Source organism: Aethalodelphis obliquidens, unplaced genomic scaffold (genome assembly GCF_003676395.1).
Source record: "Aethalodelphis obliquidens isolate GAN/ISIS:26980383/991018 unplaced genomic scaffold, ASM367639v1 scaffold13, whole genome shotgun sequence".
Classification (NCBI taxonomy): Eukaryota; Metazoa; Chordata; class Mammalia; order Artiodactyla; family Delphinidae; genus Aethalodelphis; species Aethalodelphis obliquidens.
In genome coordinates, this window is record NW_020837957.1 from 27,399,707 (window position 1) to 27,416,747 (window position 17,041).

The following is a 17,041-nucleotide window of genomic DNA, read 5'->3' on the forward strand; positions in this document are numbered from 1 at the left end:
ATAAAAATGCTCATTCTGTTAGCTGTCAAAAATCTCTAAATTTTGTGTGTGCACCATCTACACATTCATCTAAATAAAAATGCTCATTCTGTTAGCTGTCAAAAATCTCTAAATTTTGTGTGTGCACCATCTACACATTCATCTAAATCCCTGAGAAGCTGAACCAGACAAATTTTGTGTGTGCACCATCTACACATTCATCTAAATCCCTGAGAAGCTGAACCAGACAAGCGTGACTTACAGGCATGCTCCCACGCTGACCCAAGCGCATTAAACAGCACTTGCCCTGGTTGTTCGCCAACTACAAAGTAACCCAACGGAATTATCCTCATCTTGTCTGTAAGGACGTCATGCTAGAACCTGTTAAGAGCCCTCTGGAAATAAAGACATGACACGTCAGTATCACCACTCCTATACCAGTCAGCACTCCAGTCCCTGCCTTATCTTCCTGGTGTGGTGTCTGTTCTTACTGGAGTCCGGCTTGGGTTAAAGTTTGTGGAAGAACAGAGATATAAAGAGAATAACAGAAAACAAGAAATAGAAGAAAAAATAGTATTTTTCTAATAGGAGAAGTGGTTACAATCACTATTGCAAGGATAATAACTACATGACTGAATATGGAATTGCTTTAAAAAAGTGTTAAAGAGCAAGGGGTTTTTTTTGTTTTTTTTTTAAACATCTTTATTGGAGTATAATTGCTTTACAATGGTGTGTTAGCTTCTGCTGTATAACAAAGTGGATCAGCTATATGTATACATATATCCCCATATCCCCTCCCTCTTGTGTCTCCCCCCGACCCTCCCTATCCCACCCCTCTAGGTGGTCACAAAGCACTGAGCTGATCTCCCTGAAGAGCAAGGGTTTTATATTTGGATAACGTGGCAGAAACTTTCCAAGGCGATTCATTCCCTCCCCCATCTTCCACCTTATTTGTAGGTCCTTGTGCTGCTACCACCACACTTCCAGCCCTTATGTCTCAACCAACCTAGTATCTCAACCATTACAGTAACCTCCTGCTGTCCAAGCTGCCAATCCTGTCTCTCTCCATCCCTCACCCATACTGTCACCAAGGCGATCTTTCTACAAAGTAAACACATGATGAGGCAGGATAGCATCTAAGCATCTGAACTGGCACGGGACCAGAGAGGGCCTCTGCCTGCCGCACTTCCCACCACTCCCCCAAGTACTTGCCATATGGAACCACTCACAACGGCAGAACACATCATGCTGCTTCACATCTCCTGGGTCTTTTTACAGCCTGTTCCCCACCTGGCTTGCTCACCTGGTAACTGCTCCTGTCCTCCACAGGTTTTCACTTTCTCTGTAAAACCTCCCGACTCCCTTTCTTTCCTCAGGATGGAGCTACCCTCCGTGCCCTGTGCACACCACTAGCCCAGCCCTTCTCTCGCGTGAACTGCTACTATCTACCAGCAAACCTGCCACCCCACTTGACAAGGCCAAGAGAGTGCCTAGTTCGTTCTGAATCTCCTGGCCTGGAGAGGTGCTGGGCACAAAGCAGGGACTCAGTAAGTGCTTGTTGAATGAAAGCTCAATGGTGTTACTTACAGGAAAGGCGATGCCATAATTTCTTCATTCTCACAACACTTACTTCCCTCACTGCCCAGAAACGATCTTTCGGCCAGGCTTTAAAGCCAGTATTTGATTTTTCACCTAATAGCTGACCTAAAAACCAGTTATCAAATCATTTAGTAGTTCCATGTCTCCCCGCAGAATCCACTAAACTTTCCTCCTGTTTGCTAATTAAAACCCAGTCCTCTGACATTCCCTGACATGACAAACATCTTCCTGTGGGAACAAACAGAGCCCTGAGCCCTGAGAATTCTGAATCTTACTTAGCAAGCGTCCACTGAAGGGGCAAACGTGAAGCACCTGACTGTCCAACAAGCCCCAGGCTTCAAAATGCACTGCGCCACCCCTTCTCCGGACTGCTCTTCCCTACTGAAACCATGCACAGCATTTGTATTTTACATTCTGGTTATGCTACCAGACTTTTTAAAAAAGCAGAACATTACTCTCTCTGCCAGTGCTGGGAGTTTTATTACAAGAACTTACAGCTAGGCAACAAGAGCCAAGTTTATTATTTTTTCTGGATCAGATTCAACAACCTTGTCCAAAAGAGCAAGAAACAAGCAAAAGAGGCAACCAGCCCTTTTGTTTCCACACCTGCGTTTAAGCTTTAACTCTTAAAGTCCTAAGCAGACCCACTGAAGCCTCAAGATTGATCTCCCAAGCCTCAGGGAAGGGAACCAAATGCCAGCTAATGGGTGCAGACACCATTTTCCTGGAACTGAGGCTCTTCGTCTTAGCACTTATCTCAGCACATCAGCTGACTCAGAGGCCTGGCGGTTGCCTCACAGTCACTCTGCGGCCTCCCCCAAGCTGGTGTGGTCTTTAGTGAGGACGGAGAGAGAATCTTTGCTGAGGATAATGCCATATTGCCAGGCCTCACCTAGTCCTACCCACCTCCTCCCGCCTCGTCCACGCTCCCAGATGAAAATGCAGGCCGCACGTAATTGCACGGGTGGCAACTGAGTTTCCTCTGAAGTTTCCCCTCATCTCCTTCATGTGCACTCACATGTTACCTTCCCCATAGAGCCTATTTAAAATTACAATCCAACCACCCGGCAGCCCCCACTCTAGCGCTCTGACTCCCTCACACCTGCTTTACATGTTCTTATTTCTAGATTAGAGTATAATATAGCCAGCTTCTAAAGTACCGTGTAATTTACTTGTATATTATGCTTATAGCCCTCCCACTAGAATGTAAGCTCCTTCAGAGGCTGGGATTTTAGCCTGCTTTGTTTATGGGCATATCCCAAGCGCAGTGTTGGGTATAGAAGACACTCAATAAGTGTTAAATGAATGAATGAATCCTGAGGTCCCATTAACTGGCAGTGGCTACCTAAAGTTCTGTGCTGGGAAGAATTCTGAGGCCATACTCAGGAGCAGTGGAGAAAGGGGAATGAGTGCCATGGTCACTCATGTGCCTGCCAGGGGCTCAGGGCAGGCTCTCCTGGCTCTATGGCTGCCCAGTAAAATAGCCACTGGCCATTGAGAGCTTCAAATGTTGCTAGTTAAATTGACCTGTGTCATAACTGTAAAATACACACCAGATTTTGAAGGCATAGTAAAACCAGTGTTAAGAAGAAATCTCACTGCTTCCTGAAGTGTGATCCTCAGATCAGTGTATCACAGACAAAAGTATGTTAAAATGCAGGTTCCAGGGTGGGGTGGGAACGTAGGGTCAGGCAACTGCATTATAATCCTCCGCCCACTATCCCATGATTCCCAGGCATACTTGAGGATCACTGCTCTGTGCCATAGATAAAAATATTATGTAAACTCCAATCTTTGTAAAGCGTGAAGAGGATTACTTGGAGAACAAGCAAGAATTTTCTCCCCTGCACTGGTTAAAAAAAAAGCTAAGAGGGTGAGAGTAAGGCCAAGTCGTTTTTGGAGTCATCTTCTTCTATATCTAAAAAGATAGAAACGGGCCCTGTGAAACGAGGAGCCATAGCTCCCCAATGATAAAGAAATGCTTGCTGAAATCTCAGAGGAAAATCTGTTCCAGGAATCAAGCTCTCTCTCTCTCCCCCCCCCAACACACACGCATGCACGCGTGCACACCCAATAGCTGGGCTGTGGTCCATTTAGAGCCTGAGTTATCGCTTGGGTGAGCGCCTGCTATTCAGGTTACAGCTCCGTGAGGCTGCTTTAACTCGCACACGCAACTTCGCACATTTACATGACTTTGGCATTGCTGAAAGTTCAACACTTGCACAGTCAGGATGAGCTCCTCTCCCTCTTCTGTCCTGCCCTACCCCCAACCTTTACTATTCCTATTCCTTTTTCTTGACTCTTTCACTGACACATCTCTTTCTGGAGATGCCTGCTTAGGAGAACAGGAAGAGCAAAACAAGGAAAACAAATAAAGCAAAGAAAAACACGTGGGCATTTCAGAAACACCTGCCATGCCAAGAATTTGCTAGTTCAATTCTAGGGGGAAAAAAGACTTATGGTAAAGTAGAATAGGCATTTCTCTAGAGCTTAGGTTTATGTATAAGTAGGATCTATGCAGATTGGCCTGAGAACTCGTAACAGTGCCCACACAGAAAGGCATTGAGGAGATTATGCTTTGATGTATTTTGTGCACCAAGTCCAGCAAAAACAAACTTACATAAAGTGCTGGAACAGTCTTGAAATATTTACCTCCCAAATGAGGATGGGACCCTACATTCTGAAAGAGGAAAATCACACGTTCTCCCTACCCCAATTCCTGGGAGGACTGTGCTTGCCCAGTTCCTCCAAAGTCTCGTGATATGAAATGTGATCTGAAACATGTTTTTCTACTAACCATATATCATGACTCAATGTTTTTTTCAAAGTTTGTTTTAAAGAAATAATAACTTCCATGCCCATGAACCTACAGTCATAATTTGCAAAGCTACATATTCATGAGCCATGTGATTGTGGTCTCTGCCAGTAGTGCACTCAAGAAACACAAATCCATGCAACCATTTAAAAATTCTTGGATGAAAAAAAAATTCTTTGATGTTTTAATTTTGTATCCACAACCATATTACTCTGTCCAATAAAATGAATTAAAATATATTCAACAATTTTTCTCAAAACATTCATGATGATCATCCTCTGCTTTTAATTTTTATTCCTGTTGAAATATAAAGAATAAAGGATTGAAAGTACCTTCTGTTCTTAATGCCCTACATGTTTACACATGTCCAAGAGGAAAGCTCTGAGATGCTACCCTCCAAATAGAAACACGCACAAACTTGAACGTGAGCCAGTACAAAAGCAATACTGTAATCTCCCATGGAGATGTTACAAGAACGATAGTATATGTGAATATATATATATACACAAAGACAAGCAAAATAACTCACTGCATCTGAAAGATGAACTCAGTCCCCACAGGTTACCAAATTAATGAAGCATACGCTGCTTTATAATATAGAGTTTTCCAAAGTAGAGCCCCAGGCCACACAGGGATCCTCAGTGACCTTACAGAATCATTTCTTGAGACTCTTAAATTTATTCTTTCCCATCTTCCAATGCAGCATGATGTTAGAAGGAGTTGACCCAAACTTTAAAGTGTATTTATCATCTAAAGGGTGTTTTTCAGGAGAAAACAATAAAATGTTGGCATCCTTACCAGTACTTGCCATGATCCTCAATCTGTTGTGGCCCTCCAAGTGTGCTTCTGGGAAATCCCTCACCAAGAAGGATTCTTTCTTCTATTTTTCTTTTAAGTTACATCCAATCTGCTGACCCAGGTTCAAGGGCACAAACTGGATTTTACAAACAGTTGGCTCCAAATAGGCACCTAGAATTCTCTTTACAGAGTTCCTCTTCATCAAGACTGACAATCTAAGTTCAGTTTTGCAGACAAGGAAATTGAGGCTCAAAGAAGCTAAAGAATCTGCCTGAGGCACAGAGTTGGTAAAAAGCAGGATTGACAACAGAACCAAACACCTCGTTTCTCACTCCAGAGCTCTTTCTACTCCACCTCCATGAAGTAGCTGCTACTAAGCGCAAGAAATCAGTAGAGTAGGGTAGACAGGAGCCCCCTGGACCCTGGATTAATAGAACACTAGGAGAGAAAGTCCCACAGGCGCTACTGATCATTTAGTGCATGTTTCATAGATACTGAATCCTCACATCTGACAACTGAAGAAACTGTTGTCAGAGTTTCTTCTGAGAGGTTAGGTAAAGCCCCAGATTACATAATTTTAGCAAGGTGCACATTCAAACTGCATCTGCAGGACTCCAAAAGCTATGCAATACAAACCCAGGCTTTTACAAGAGTGACAGGGGAAAGCAGTAAGGCAGAGCAGGGGGTTGTGCCTTCTCTACCTCTTGCACAGTCTCCCCGTCAGGTTGTTTCCTTCTCTCTCTCCCCGCCACCTTCCCCAGAAGCTGGAGGAGCTATGCTGGTGAGAGTGGAGGAGAAAGGGAATGGAAGGTGCAGAAAGAAAATCGTAGTGACTGTTATGGAAGCAAAAAATTGCTTGGCTGGAAGAAGAGAGATCTGCTAAACAACAACAGCAAGAAAAACTGCCAAAGAATCTGAAAATGATTGAATAGAGACTATAGTAGATACAGCATGACGAGAACCTGAGGCTGTAAAAATGTTAAATATAAGTGCTTCTGTGACGTTCAGTTTTATATGTCAGTTTGGCTTGGCTGTAGTCTCCAATCATCCAATCAAACACTAATCTAGTTGTTGCTGTGAAAGTATTTTGTAGATATAATTAAACTCCACAATCAGGTGGCTCTAGGTAAGGGAGATTATCTTAGATAATCTGTGTGGGCCTGATCCATTGGTTGAAAGGCCTTATGAGCAGAGCTGAGGCTTCCCTGAGGAAGAAGAAATCCCACCTGTAGACAGCAGCTTTGGCTCCTGCCAGTGAGTTCTGGCTGCCCTTTCTGACTACTGGCCCTACAGGTTTCTGACTTACCTTGCCTGTCCCAACAGTGTCATAAGCTGATTTCCTGCAATAAACCTCTCCCTGTATATACCCACAGCTGGTCCCCTTTTTCTGGATAACCCCTGACTGACAGCTTCTGTGAATGGCTGATATAGGCCCCAAGAGAAATGGAGCTGCATATTCTAGCCCAGAAACCACAGATCTAAGAACACTTTGGGGGAAAAGGGTTCTAAAGGACATTTCCTTGTGGGGCAAGATGAAGGTGGGGCCTCCAACCCAAAACGACTGTTTGGAGCCCTCTTGAACTTCCTAAGCGTAGCTTTCAACCAAAGGCAGGCCGTGTATTTGTGCCCACCCCCATTTTCCAGTCTACATTCCACAGTCTCTGAAGACGACTACGGGGATCTCCTATGCCAAAGCCAGAAGGCTGAACTGAACACGTTTAACAGCAATGAAGAAATGATCCCCAGAGGGCTAAGAACAGATGCAGATATTAAAGCAGGGCATCCTGGTAGAGCTGATCCAGAGACAGGACAACCAGAGGAGCCCAGGGACACAATATTGCTGGGAAAGCAGCCAAGAAGCAGTTTTTAAATCCTTACCTGAATGACGTCCCTCAGAAGGGTCACCCAACTACCTTCCTTGCACTATCTGTGACTGAGGGATAGTGGCAAGGGCTCCAAGCAAAGGAGGAAAAGAAACAGGGAAAGAGGGGCTCAAAACACTTGGGGGGTTTAATCACTTTTAGAATGCTTTGCTACTTTTAAGGCAGCAGCCACTATAGCTCACTTCCACCTATTGGTAGAGCAACTGTAGCACTATTTCAGAAGCTTCACATGGTATCTAGGAATACTGTTGTTATGTACAGCCAGATGCGGTCAGGACCACCTCCCACATCTAGGTCTTGGGGAAAATCATTTATCCTAGGTATCTTCCTCTGCAAAGGAGAGCCCTGGACCAGATGACAGTGGGTAATTAAAATCTAATATCCTGGACTTCCCTGGTGGCACAGTGGTTAAGAATCCACCTGCCAATGCAGGGGACACGGGTTAGATCCCTGGCCTGGGAAGATCCCACATGACCCAGAGCAACTAAGCCTGTGTGCCACAAGTACTGAGCCTGCGCCCTAGAGCCCGTGAGCCACAACTACTGAGCCCGCATGCTGCAACTGCTGAAGCCCGCACGCCTAGAGCCTGTGCTCCGCAAGAGGAGAAGCCACTGCAATGAGAAGCCCGTGCACCACAACGGAGAGTAGCCCCCACCTGCCGCAACTAGAGAAAGCCTGCACGCAGCAATGAAGACCCAATGTAGCCAAAAATAAATAATAAATTTATTTTAAAAATATCTAATATCCCTGCCTCACCTATTACTCCCATTCAAAGTATAACTTCATTCAATCCCAGTGTCAAAATCTGGGATATGTGATGTAAAGGGAGAAAGTAGGGGGAGTCTAGCCCAAACTACTAATCCCCATCATTAAAAAAAAAAAAAAGATTTTTTATTATTATTTTTGCTAATTTTTATTGAGCACTTACTTTGTGCCAGGCACTATTCTAAGCACTTTACACAGGTTATAGCCACCACTCACTGCGTGACCGTGCACAAGTTAACTCAACCTCTCACTGTGTCAGTTTCCTCATCTTAAAATGAGGATAATAAGAGTACTTACTTCATAGGCTTGTTATGAAAATTAGAGATCAAATGGGCAGTGGCCACTGTGGGCTTTTGCCAGAGATGGCAGATGGATAAGCCCCTGACTTCCAGGTACAACCTGCTTCCTAGTATCGCAGCTATGTCATTCACCACCCAAAAAGGACAAGGCAGAAGGAAGCAAACCGGTGATGACTCCTTGGTCCAGAGGCATTAAAAGGTTGCAACAGGGCTTCCCTGGTGGCGCAGTGGTTGAGAGTCTGCCTGCCGATGCAGGGGACATGGGTTCGTGCCCCGGTCCAAGAAGATTCCACATGTCGCGGAGCGGCTGGGCCCGTGAGCCATGGCCGCTGAGCCTGCGTGTCTGGAGCCTGTGCTCCGCAACGGGAGAGGCCACAACAGTGAGAGGCCCGCGTACCGCAAAAAAAAAAAAAAAAAAAAAGTTTGCAACACAGACCCTAGGCCATCTGGGGACAGGGTATAAGGATCAAGGGCAAAGACAGATCCTGAGATATAAATTCCACTCTGGACAAAGAAATAGGAAGACTAAAGGGGCTTCTTCCTCCCCTGAAGAAATCTGCTTCCAAGCCAGAGAGCTGGATGATGGAGGCCTGAAATGCCAGAACTGGGTTGCCTCAAATAAACTCAACGACTCTCCCTAGGAAGGAGTCAGGCCATCCTGCAGTCCTTTTCAGAGACAAGGAATGTCAGCTACCTGTGGGGAGCGCTTACCAAGGGGCTCACTGTCCGCAATTTATGAGAAGACCAAGGCAACGCCAATGAGCTTTCAAGTCAGCCTCACTAGAATTTCCCAGGAGACAGATTTCCCCCATCCCATGACCTGAAAAAAATATTCTGCCATCTCCCTTAACAAAACATTTGCTTTTTCTACCAAACAGCTCTCTGGAGGCTGTCCACCACATTAACCAAGGGCACTAGAGACGTTACATTTGATACAATTGCCCAACGCTTGGGAAGGGCAGATTCATCAGATTACCAGATCAGCCTTTAACAGTAAAGCCTTAAAGGGCAGCATGGGACTCTACACAAAAAAACATCAACCTTCCGCCACAGAGCCATGACAAAGCAAGTCCAGCAGAGGCAGGAAAAGTCCATGCTTGCGTGAACCCTTCAGGACAGGATGTCTTGATCAGGAAGAATACACCCAGGCAAACCTCCTAAGGCCACTCACTGACAACATTCATCAGTTTTAATATAACGAGTTAGGGTAAATCCTAGGAAGTCTTTCAAAAACTCTTTCTGGACCAGGATTACCAGCCCAAACTGGACTCTTTCCAATGCTCTAATTACCTCAGTGACATTTAGGAAGAGCTCTCTCACCACAGAAGGGCCAGAAACTCACTCCTAGGAAATATGGTAGTTGACCGACCCTAGTTCATGAGAGGATCAAGCCCCTTATAATTAAGGCTCTTATGGACAAGCCACAAAACCAAGAGATAAGCAGCCTCTGGGACAAAAATGCCTGGTACACAACCACTTGGAATATCCCACAGGACACAGTGAGTCATTCCACAAGAGATATTTTTAAAAAAGAAAAGGGAAGAACCAATCTTGAAACATTTAGTTATTTAATCTGCCTTTAAGAGAGAATTTGTTTGGGGAAAGACCTCACTGGAAAATCCAAAATGGTATATTCAGACTCCTATATATAGGGGTGACACTTCTGGTTGAGCAAAAGGCCGTGCTTGGGTCTGCAACCCCGAGCCCTCAACCACATGCTGCTCCCCGGTCAGCCTCACAGAAGGAGCGGCCTTAATTGCAGTTGGAATAAGAAGATTCTTGTTTGCTCCAGTTTTCAGGATCCACTGGTGGTACTTCCCAGTCTCGTAATCATCCCTCCCACACCACGGGAAGCTCCTTGAGGGCAGGGCAATCCACCCACTTTCTCTCCGGAGCCTCCACACTTAGGACAGTTCCCAGCAGGCACTGAAAACTAGGTGTTGGATGAATGAACAAGTAGATCCAGAAACCGTCATACCAGGTATGCTAATGTCATGTTTTTCTAAACATGGGGAGAACTGCCAAACAAGAGTAAGGAGGAAGTTCAAAAAGAAAAAAAAAAAATCATTTCCAGGTTTTTAAATGCAACACAGTAGAGAATACAGAAATTTTTCAAAAGTTCCCTCCTCCACAAGCAAACTTGAATGTCTGAGTTAGTCAGAGGGCATTTTTGGACGCTCAGTGTCCAGTTACACATCACTTGGATTCAGAAAAGGAATTTCTGGACATGCGCTGTGGTACAGGCTGTGCATGTCCCTTCCTAGAGCAGCGCTAAGCACACATCTGGGGCTATTTAACAACTGATTGGAAATTTCGCCTTCTGATTTCCAGTTAAATACTGGGCACAGGAAAACAAATAGCACTTGTTTTTCACTGAGCCTTGTTAGTCATCCAAACTGCAATGCAGACCAGAGAACTGCCTGTGGTTTGGTGGCAGAGCCCCAACATATTTGGACCTTCCCCCCCCCCAAGTTTAAGTGAAAGGAATAAACCGATTTTGGCAACCTCAGCTTCTTCACCCACCCACCCCACTCAAAAACACAAAACAAGGTTTTAAATATTAAGCATGTTCCTGGTATTAATTTACATTTTTCATTAGGGTTAAATTTTTATTTGTTTTTAATCCAAAGCCAAGAGCATAGAGTTTGGTTTCTCTCATTTATTTCAATTGCCCTGCTCTAATATTTACTTGGATTTGCTGAAGAGGCAATGTTCAGATTACCATTTTCTGTTTCCAGTTAAACTGGGATGTAATATGTAGCAGTTGTACTATCAAAGAATGAGAGTTTGAAAGCTGGGAGGAACTTCAGAGATTGACTAGTACCACCTCCTCACTTTAGAGATGAGGAAACTGAGGCTTGAGTAGTTAAGTGATTTTGTCCGGTGATTGATGTATGTAACTGGTTAGTGGCAGAGCCAAAGACTAATAATTGGGCCTCCTGACACCCAGGCCAGATTGTTAATTAGAAACAAAAATCTGAGTTACCTCTAGGTAGAACTGCCAGAAAAAATCAGGACACCCAGTTAAATCTGAATTTCAGATAAACAATGAATAACTTTTTAGTATAAATATGCCCCAAATATTGGAAACTCTACCTCGAAGACCAATATCCCCTTCAACTCCCCACCTTCATTCAAACACACACACATTTACATGCATTTCTTTCCTGATTTTACTGATAAATGGCTGGGAAAAATAAATCATAGTACTGTAATCCCAACAGTGAATGAGGTTGGAAGAAGTTGCTGCTTATTTCTTGAGACTTTCCTAATCTTAAAATACATTTTTCCCCTCACGAGCAGGCAAAGCAACAAGCCCGATGTCAAAGGGCTGCAAAGGCCCCTGGATTAGACATTTCATGTTATTAGAAGCCAGGCGTTAGGGTCTCATCTAGAGAATTTCTGCTTGTCCCAGGGTTCTAAGTCTATAGACCTTTTAGGAGAGGGTGCTTAGGTTTGTAATACAAATAAAGCAAGATTTTTTCAATAAAAACCATGGAATAAAGTAAAATGATTTTAAAGTTTGGTTCACTGATTTTACAACATCACTTTTGAAAAGAATGCTGCCTCAAGTTTTTTTTCTAACAGCTTTATTGAGATATAATTCAACCTTACTATAATTCTATTACATAAACTACATAAACATGATTATATATTAGAAGTCATCCTTATAATTCACTTTATTGAGACATCATAATATTCCTCCTTTTAAACTGTACAATTCAGTGTTTTTAGTGTATTCACAATTGTGGCAAGAATCACCACTACCTAATTTCACAAAATTTTTATCACCCCCCCCCCCGCCCCCACCCAAAGAAACTTCATCCCGTTCATAGTCATTCCCCATCTTCCCCTCCCACTATCCTCTGCCAACTACTGATCTACTTTCCATCTCTATGGATTTGCCTGGTTGGGATATTTCATACAAATGGAATCATACACTATGTGGCCTTTTGCACCTGGCTTCTTTCATTTATGTTTCCAAGGTCCGTCCATGTTCGGTATGTATCAGTACTTCATTCCTTTTAACGGCCAAATAATATTCTATTGTATGGATATACCACTTTTTTTATCCATTCATCAGTTGATGGACATTTAGGTTGTTTGCACTTTTTTATTATTATGAATAATGCTGTTATGAACATTTGTGGACGAGTTTTTCTACGGACATATGTTTTCCAAAGCCCCATTTTACCTTCCCACCAGCAATGTATGAGAGTTCCAATTCCCCTATATCCCCAACACCACTTGTTCTTATCTGCCTTTTTTATTATAGCCATCTAGTGGGTGTGAAGTGGATTCTCATTGTGGTTTTAAATTTCCATTTTCCTAATGACTAATGATTTTGAGCATCTTTTCATGTGTTTATTGGCCATTTGTGTTATTTCTTTGGAGAAACGTCTGTTCAAATTGTAGCATGTTTTTAAAGACAATCTGGTACTGTGGCTCTTCCCAATCTTTTTTTAGCAACCTCAAGTTAAAAGTTCAGACATCTATTACACAGTTGAGCTACCATACTTCTTCTTTGATGCAGAAATAATTGCATAAATAAAAATAAGCTTAGATGATCCAAGAGAGTTTTACTTGTAGTTTCAACATGACAGACTGAGAGAGTAGGATTATTTTTATTTCTGATTGCTCTGAAGCATAACTCTAACCTACCCAATTTTCTCTGGGCTATCCCTACACCCTGCAAAAGAAAACCTATGAGGCTGTGAGAACTCCATTGCGTGCGCACGCGCCTGTGTATGTGTATGTGTGTGACATACTCAAAGATCTACTACTTCACACTCAGCCTGAGATAACCACTCTCATCCATTCCCATTTCCTGGGTAACCAGAGCAACCAGATAAAGGAACTGCACTTGCAGAGGAAACTCAGTCCCACTTTCTCCCTACGTGACACACTCCCTCTTGCCTGCACTGTGGAATCAAGAGAAGGACTAAAAAGATTTGCCAGTAGAAAACAGATAGTTTTTTAGACGGTATTAAAATATGTTTTCAGTCACCCTCGTGGGTGGCTGAGACATTTTGAGTAACACAAGGTCCTGCTAACTAATTATGAAAGGTTTCCTTTTTTAAATTGGGCAGTTATAATAATGCAGACATGACAACTTAAAAGGTTCACCATGATAGATGAGTAGATGCCATTACTTGAACTTTTCTCACAACCGTACTTAAAAATAATTATAATAACTGTTGGGAATTCCCTGGTGGTCCAGTGGTTAAGACTCCATGCTTTCACTGCTGAGGGTGTGGGTTCAATCCCTGGTTGGGGAACTAAGATCCCACAAGTTGCCGGCACAGCCGAAAATTTTTTTTTAATTTTTTAAATAACTGTTAAAGTATTGTAACTCTACACAGAAAGTAAAGACAGCTTTACGACAGTAATGCAAATCCTTCAGCAATATATAAAGGAGGGAGCAAGGACATACACATCTTCGACTGAGAGTCAAGGGACCCACCCTCTCTCCTCAGCTCCCTTAAGCTCTCCAGGTAACTTTGGAAAAGACACTGATAGAAATGGCTAAGCCTCAGTTTCCAAAGATTCCATGGGCCTTCCGAAGTGTTTGGATGAAACACTTTATGTAAAATAATTTAGTTATCTTATCCCTAACCTTCAACTCTTAACTACAATAAATGGATAAATGAAACACACCACTGATTTTCTATCCAGATCCCTCTGCTGCAATGGCTGTCAAGTCATTCATTTCAGGTTACAGAGAGCAAGGGAAGAGCTTGCCTTGCCTTCTTTCTTTCAGCACAGTCTCTGTTAGGGAGAGCTGCCCAGCTTGTGAGAGAACTTGTATCACTCGTCGTCTAACTATCTGAGAACCTGAATGAACAACAGATGCTCCACTATCTCTTCCAGGCCATGAGGAAATGTGCAGATAGAGAAAACCATGTTCCCTAAAGAAGGCCTGCTGGACAGCAAGGCAGAGTTCATGTGTCCCACAATTTAAATCCTCGACTTCTCCCAGTGCTGCCTCCCTTGTGTTGGTAATTTGAGATTTATCACTTGATCTACAATCTCCTTACATGGGATAAACTCCAAATAGGGTTGATGTTCAATTATTTACTAAAACCGTCTCCTGTGGTTCATTGTTAGTGCATCTTAAGCTGATGGCCAAGAAGCAGTTCTTACAGATATTAAACAAAATTAAAGCAAATAAATAATAACTAGGAGTAAGATACTTTCCCTTAAAAGTCACAGAGAGGCAGTTTGAAGAAAGAATCTAGAAAGTGATCAGTACAACTATGATAAATGTGGTCCACACTTTTCATCTGGACCTACAGCCCAGAGAAATGGGAACTCCTTTCAATCTGGGGCCGGCCAAGCTAGACATTTCATAATTAGAAATGTAAATTCAACGTCCTTCCCAAGTGTTCTTTACTATGACTAATAATAAATAGCAACAAAAATGGTAGGTAATGTTTATGAAATTATCAGTGCCAGGTCCCATCCTAAACGTTTTACATGTAATCTCACTTAATGAAGAAAACAACCTCATGATGTAGGGACTATTATCATTCCCATATTACAACTGAGGAAAGTCAGGCTTAGAGAAATTAAATACTTTTCCCAGGTTCTGCCTGGATTCAAACCAGGGTAGGCAAAGCCTTTGCTCATAACCTCTCTATAACCTGCCCAATGTGGTAGCCACTAGCCTCTCATAGCTATCGAGCTCCTGAAATGGCTAGTGTGCTTAAGGAATTGTATTTCTGATTTTAGTTAATTAAAAAAATTTTTAAATATTTATTTATTTAGGCTGTGCTGGGTCTTAGTTGTGGCACACGGGATCTTCGTTGCAGCATGTTTAGTGGCAGCATGCAGGATCTTTAGTTGCGGCATGGGGACTCTTAGTTGTGGCATGCATGTGGGATCTAGTACCCCGACCAGGAATGTAACCCGGGCCCCCTGTATTGGGCGTGTGGAGTCTTACCCACTGGACCACCAGGGAAGTCCTCTGATTTTAGTTAATTTAAATTTAAATAGCTACACATAGCTAGTACCTACAGTATTGGACGGTGCAGCTCTGCACGATAAGGGCTAAATGAGCATATGACTTTATAATCACGGCCCTTAGTCTTACTATCACAAATGCCTTTAATTACAGGAAATTGACAATGCTTATAAGTATGAAGGGAGCCAGTTTAGCATAAGAGCTTGTAGAGTTAAGTCCTATATGGGTTTGAGTCTCAACTCTGCCAGTAATTAGCCAAGTGATTTGGGTCACTACTTAACCTCTCTAAATCTTAGTTCCTCATCTGTGAATGCATCTGTAAAATGGAGTAAATCGTCACAGGGTTATTATGAGAATTAAATAAGATAAAGTATTAGAGCACTTATGCAATACCTGGAATGTACTAAGTGCTAAATAAATGTGCTGATAATAGTAATAACAACTAATTCTGACTTTTGGACTTTTAAATTTAGAAGTAATGAGAGTTTCAATTCTCAGAAAAGGCTATAATGTAAGTTATTAGTAACTCTTATCTTGTAAATGTACTTTTGAGTTTAAAAAAGTTTTATTTTGAAAATAATTCACATTTACAAAGTTGCAAATATAGTACAAAGACTCATGGACACTCTTTAACTAGATTCCCCAGTTTTCAACACCTTGCCATATTTGCTTTATTATTCTGTCTACACATTAATTTTTTTCTGAATTCTTTGGCCCTTTAACCCTTAATGCTTAAGTGTATTATGTTTCCTAAGAAGGATATTCTCTTATATAAGAAAAGTACAATTATTAAATCTATGAAATATAACATTGATACAATACTTTAATCTATAGGCTCAATTCCAATTTCTCCTATTGTCCCTCTGATGTCCTTTATAGCAAGGGTGCCACTCCCTACCCAGGGATCACATGTGTCTTTTTAGCCTCCTTCAATCTGGAATGGCTCCCCAGTCTTTCTTTGTCTTTCATGACTAACATTTTTGCAGAGTACGGGCCAAGTTATTTTATTGAATGTCACCCAATTTAGTTTTCTCCAGTGTTTCCTTATGATTAGACTCAGATTATATGCATTTTGGGCTAGAATAATAACTAATTTAAGACCATGTACATATACTGTTCCTCAAACTCCCTCCACCACCACTAGATCTAGTATCTGTTGATGACTCTTGCCTAATCAACTTTTACTGTGATGGTTACCAACTGATGATTTTCTAACTCCATCATTCCTTCTATATCAATCAATTGGTATTCTTCTATAAAGAGGAGCTTTCCCTTCTCTCCTTTTTACTCATTTATTTATCTACTTTTAAACTGTATTGACTATGGATTCTTACCTTATTCAATGGGGACCTTTGAGTTAAAAGTACTCTTCAAATACAAGTGACAAGAAACTACAGAACTGAATTAAGAATCATTAATTAGGCAAAATGTATTCATTGTGCAAGACGAAGACTATTAACTGAGGCCTCTTCTTGTTTTGATTGCTTGTAGGCAAGAGAGGTTTAAGAGTCCAAGGCTCTGTAGTTTAGGACATCAGCACATAGCTCTAGCAATAGACAATGTGAGTTATCACTGTGAAGTGCAGTGTTGCTCATCATCAGACATGATATCATACCCCAAATATTCTATCCAAACAACCCATCAATTCCTCCACAACTAGCAAACTTGAATGTTCTGGCAAACTCAAAAGGACATGATTTACAAATAGTAGGTAATATTTGGATCCTTCCACAAGAGCTGGGTTCCAGCTTTTTTATAAAATACAAATGTTTTCATTTTGGAGCTCACTGTGTTACTTTCTCAACAAACAGATCCTCATATCAGAAATTAGGCCTGTGTTATACACAAATAAAATGGGTTTGTGCATATTTATTTTGCGGTCAGAGACCACACACCTAATGGCTACTTACGATATTTACATTGCTCCTGGTACTATGGG

At 42.2% G+C, this 17,041-nt stretch overlaps 1 protein-coding gene across 16 annotated transcripts in view; it reads right to left on the reverse strand.

The window, feature by feature from the left end:
* The window catches only part of TGFBR3 (transforming growth factor beta receptor 3), a 205,532-nt gene that overhangs the window by 58,451 nt on the left and 130,040 nt on the right, over positions 1–17,041 (reverse strand). The gene's annotated exons all lie outside the window — the stretch shown is intronic.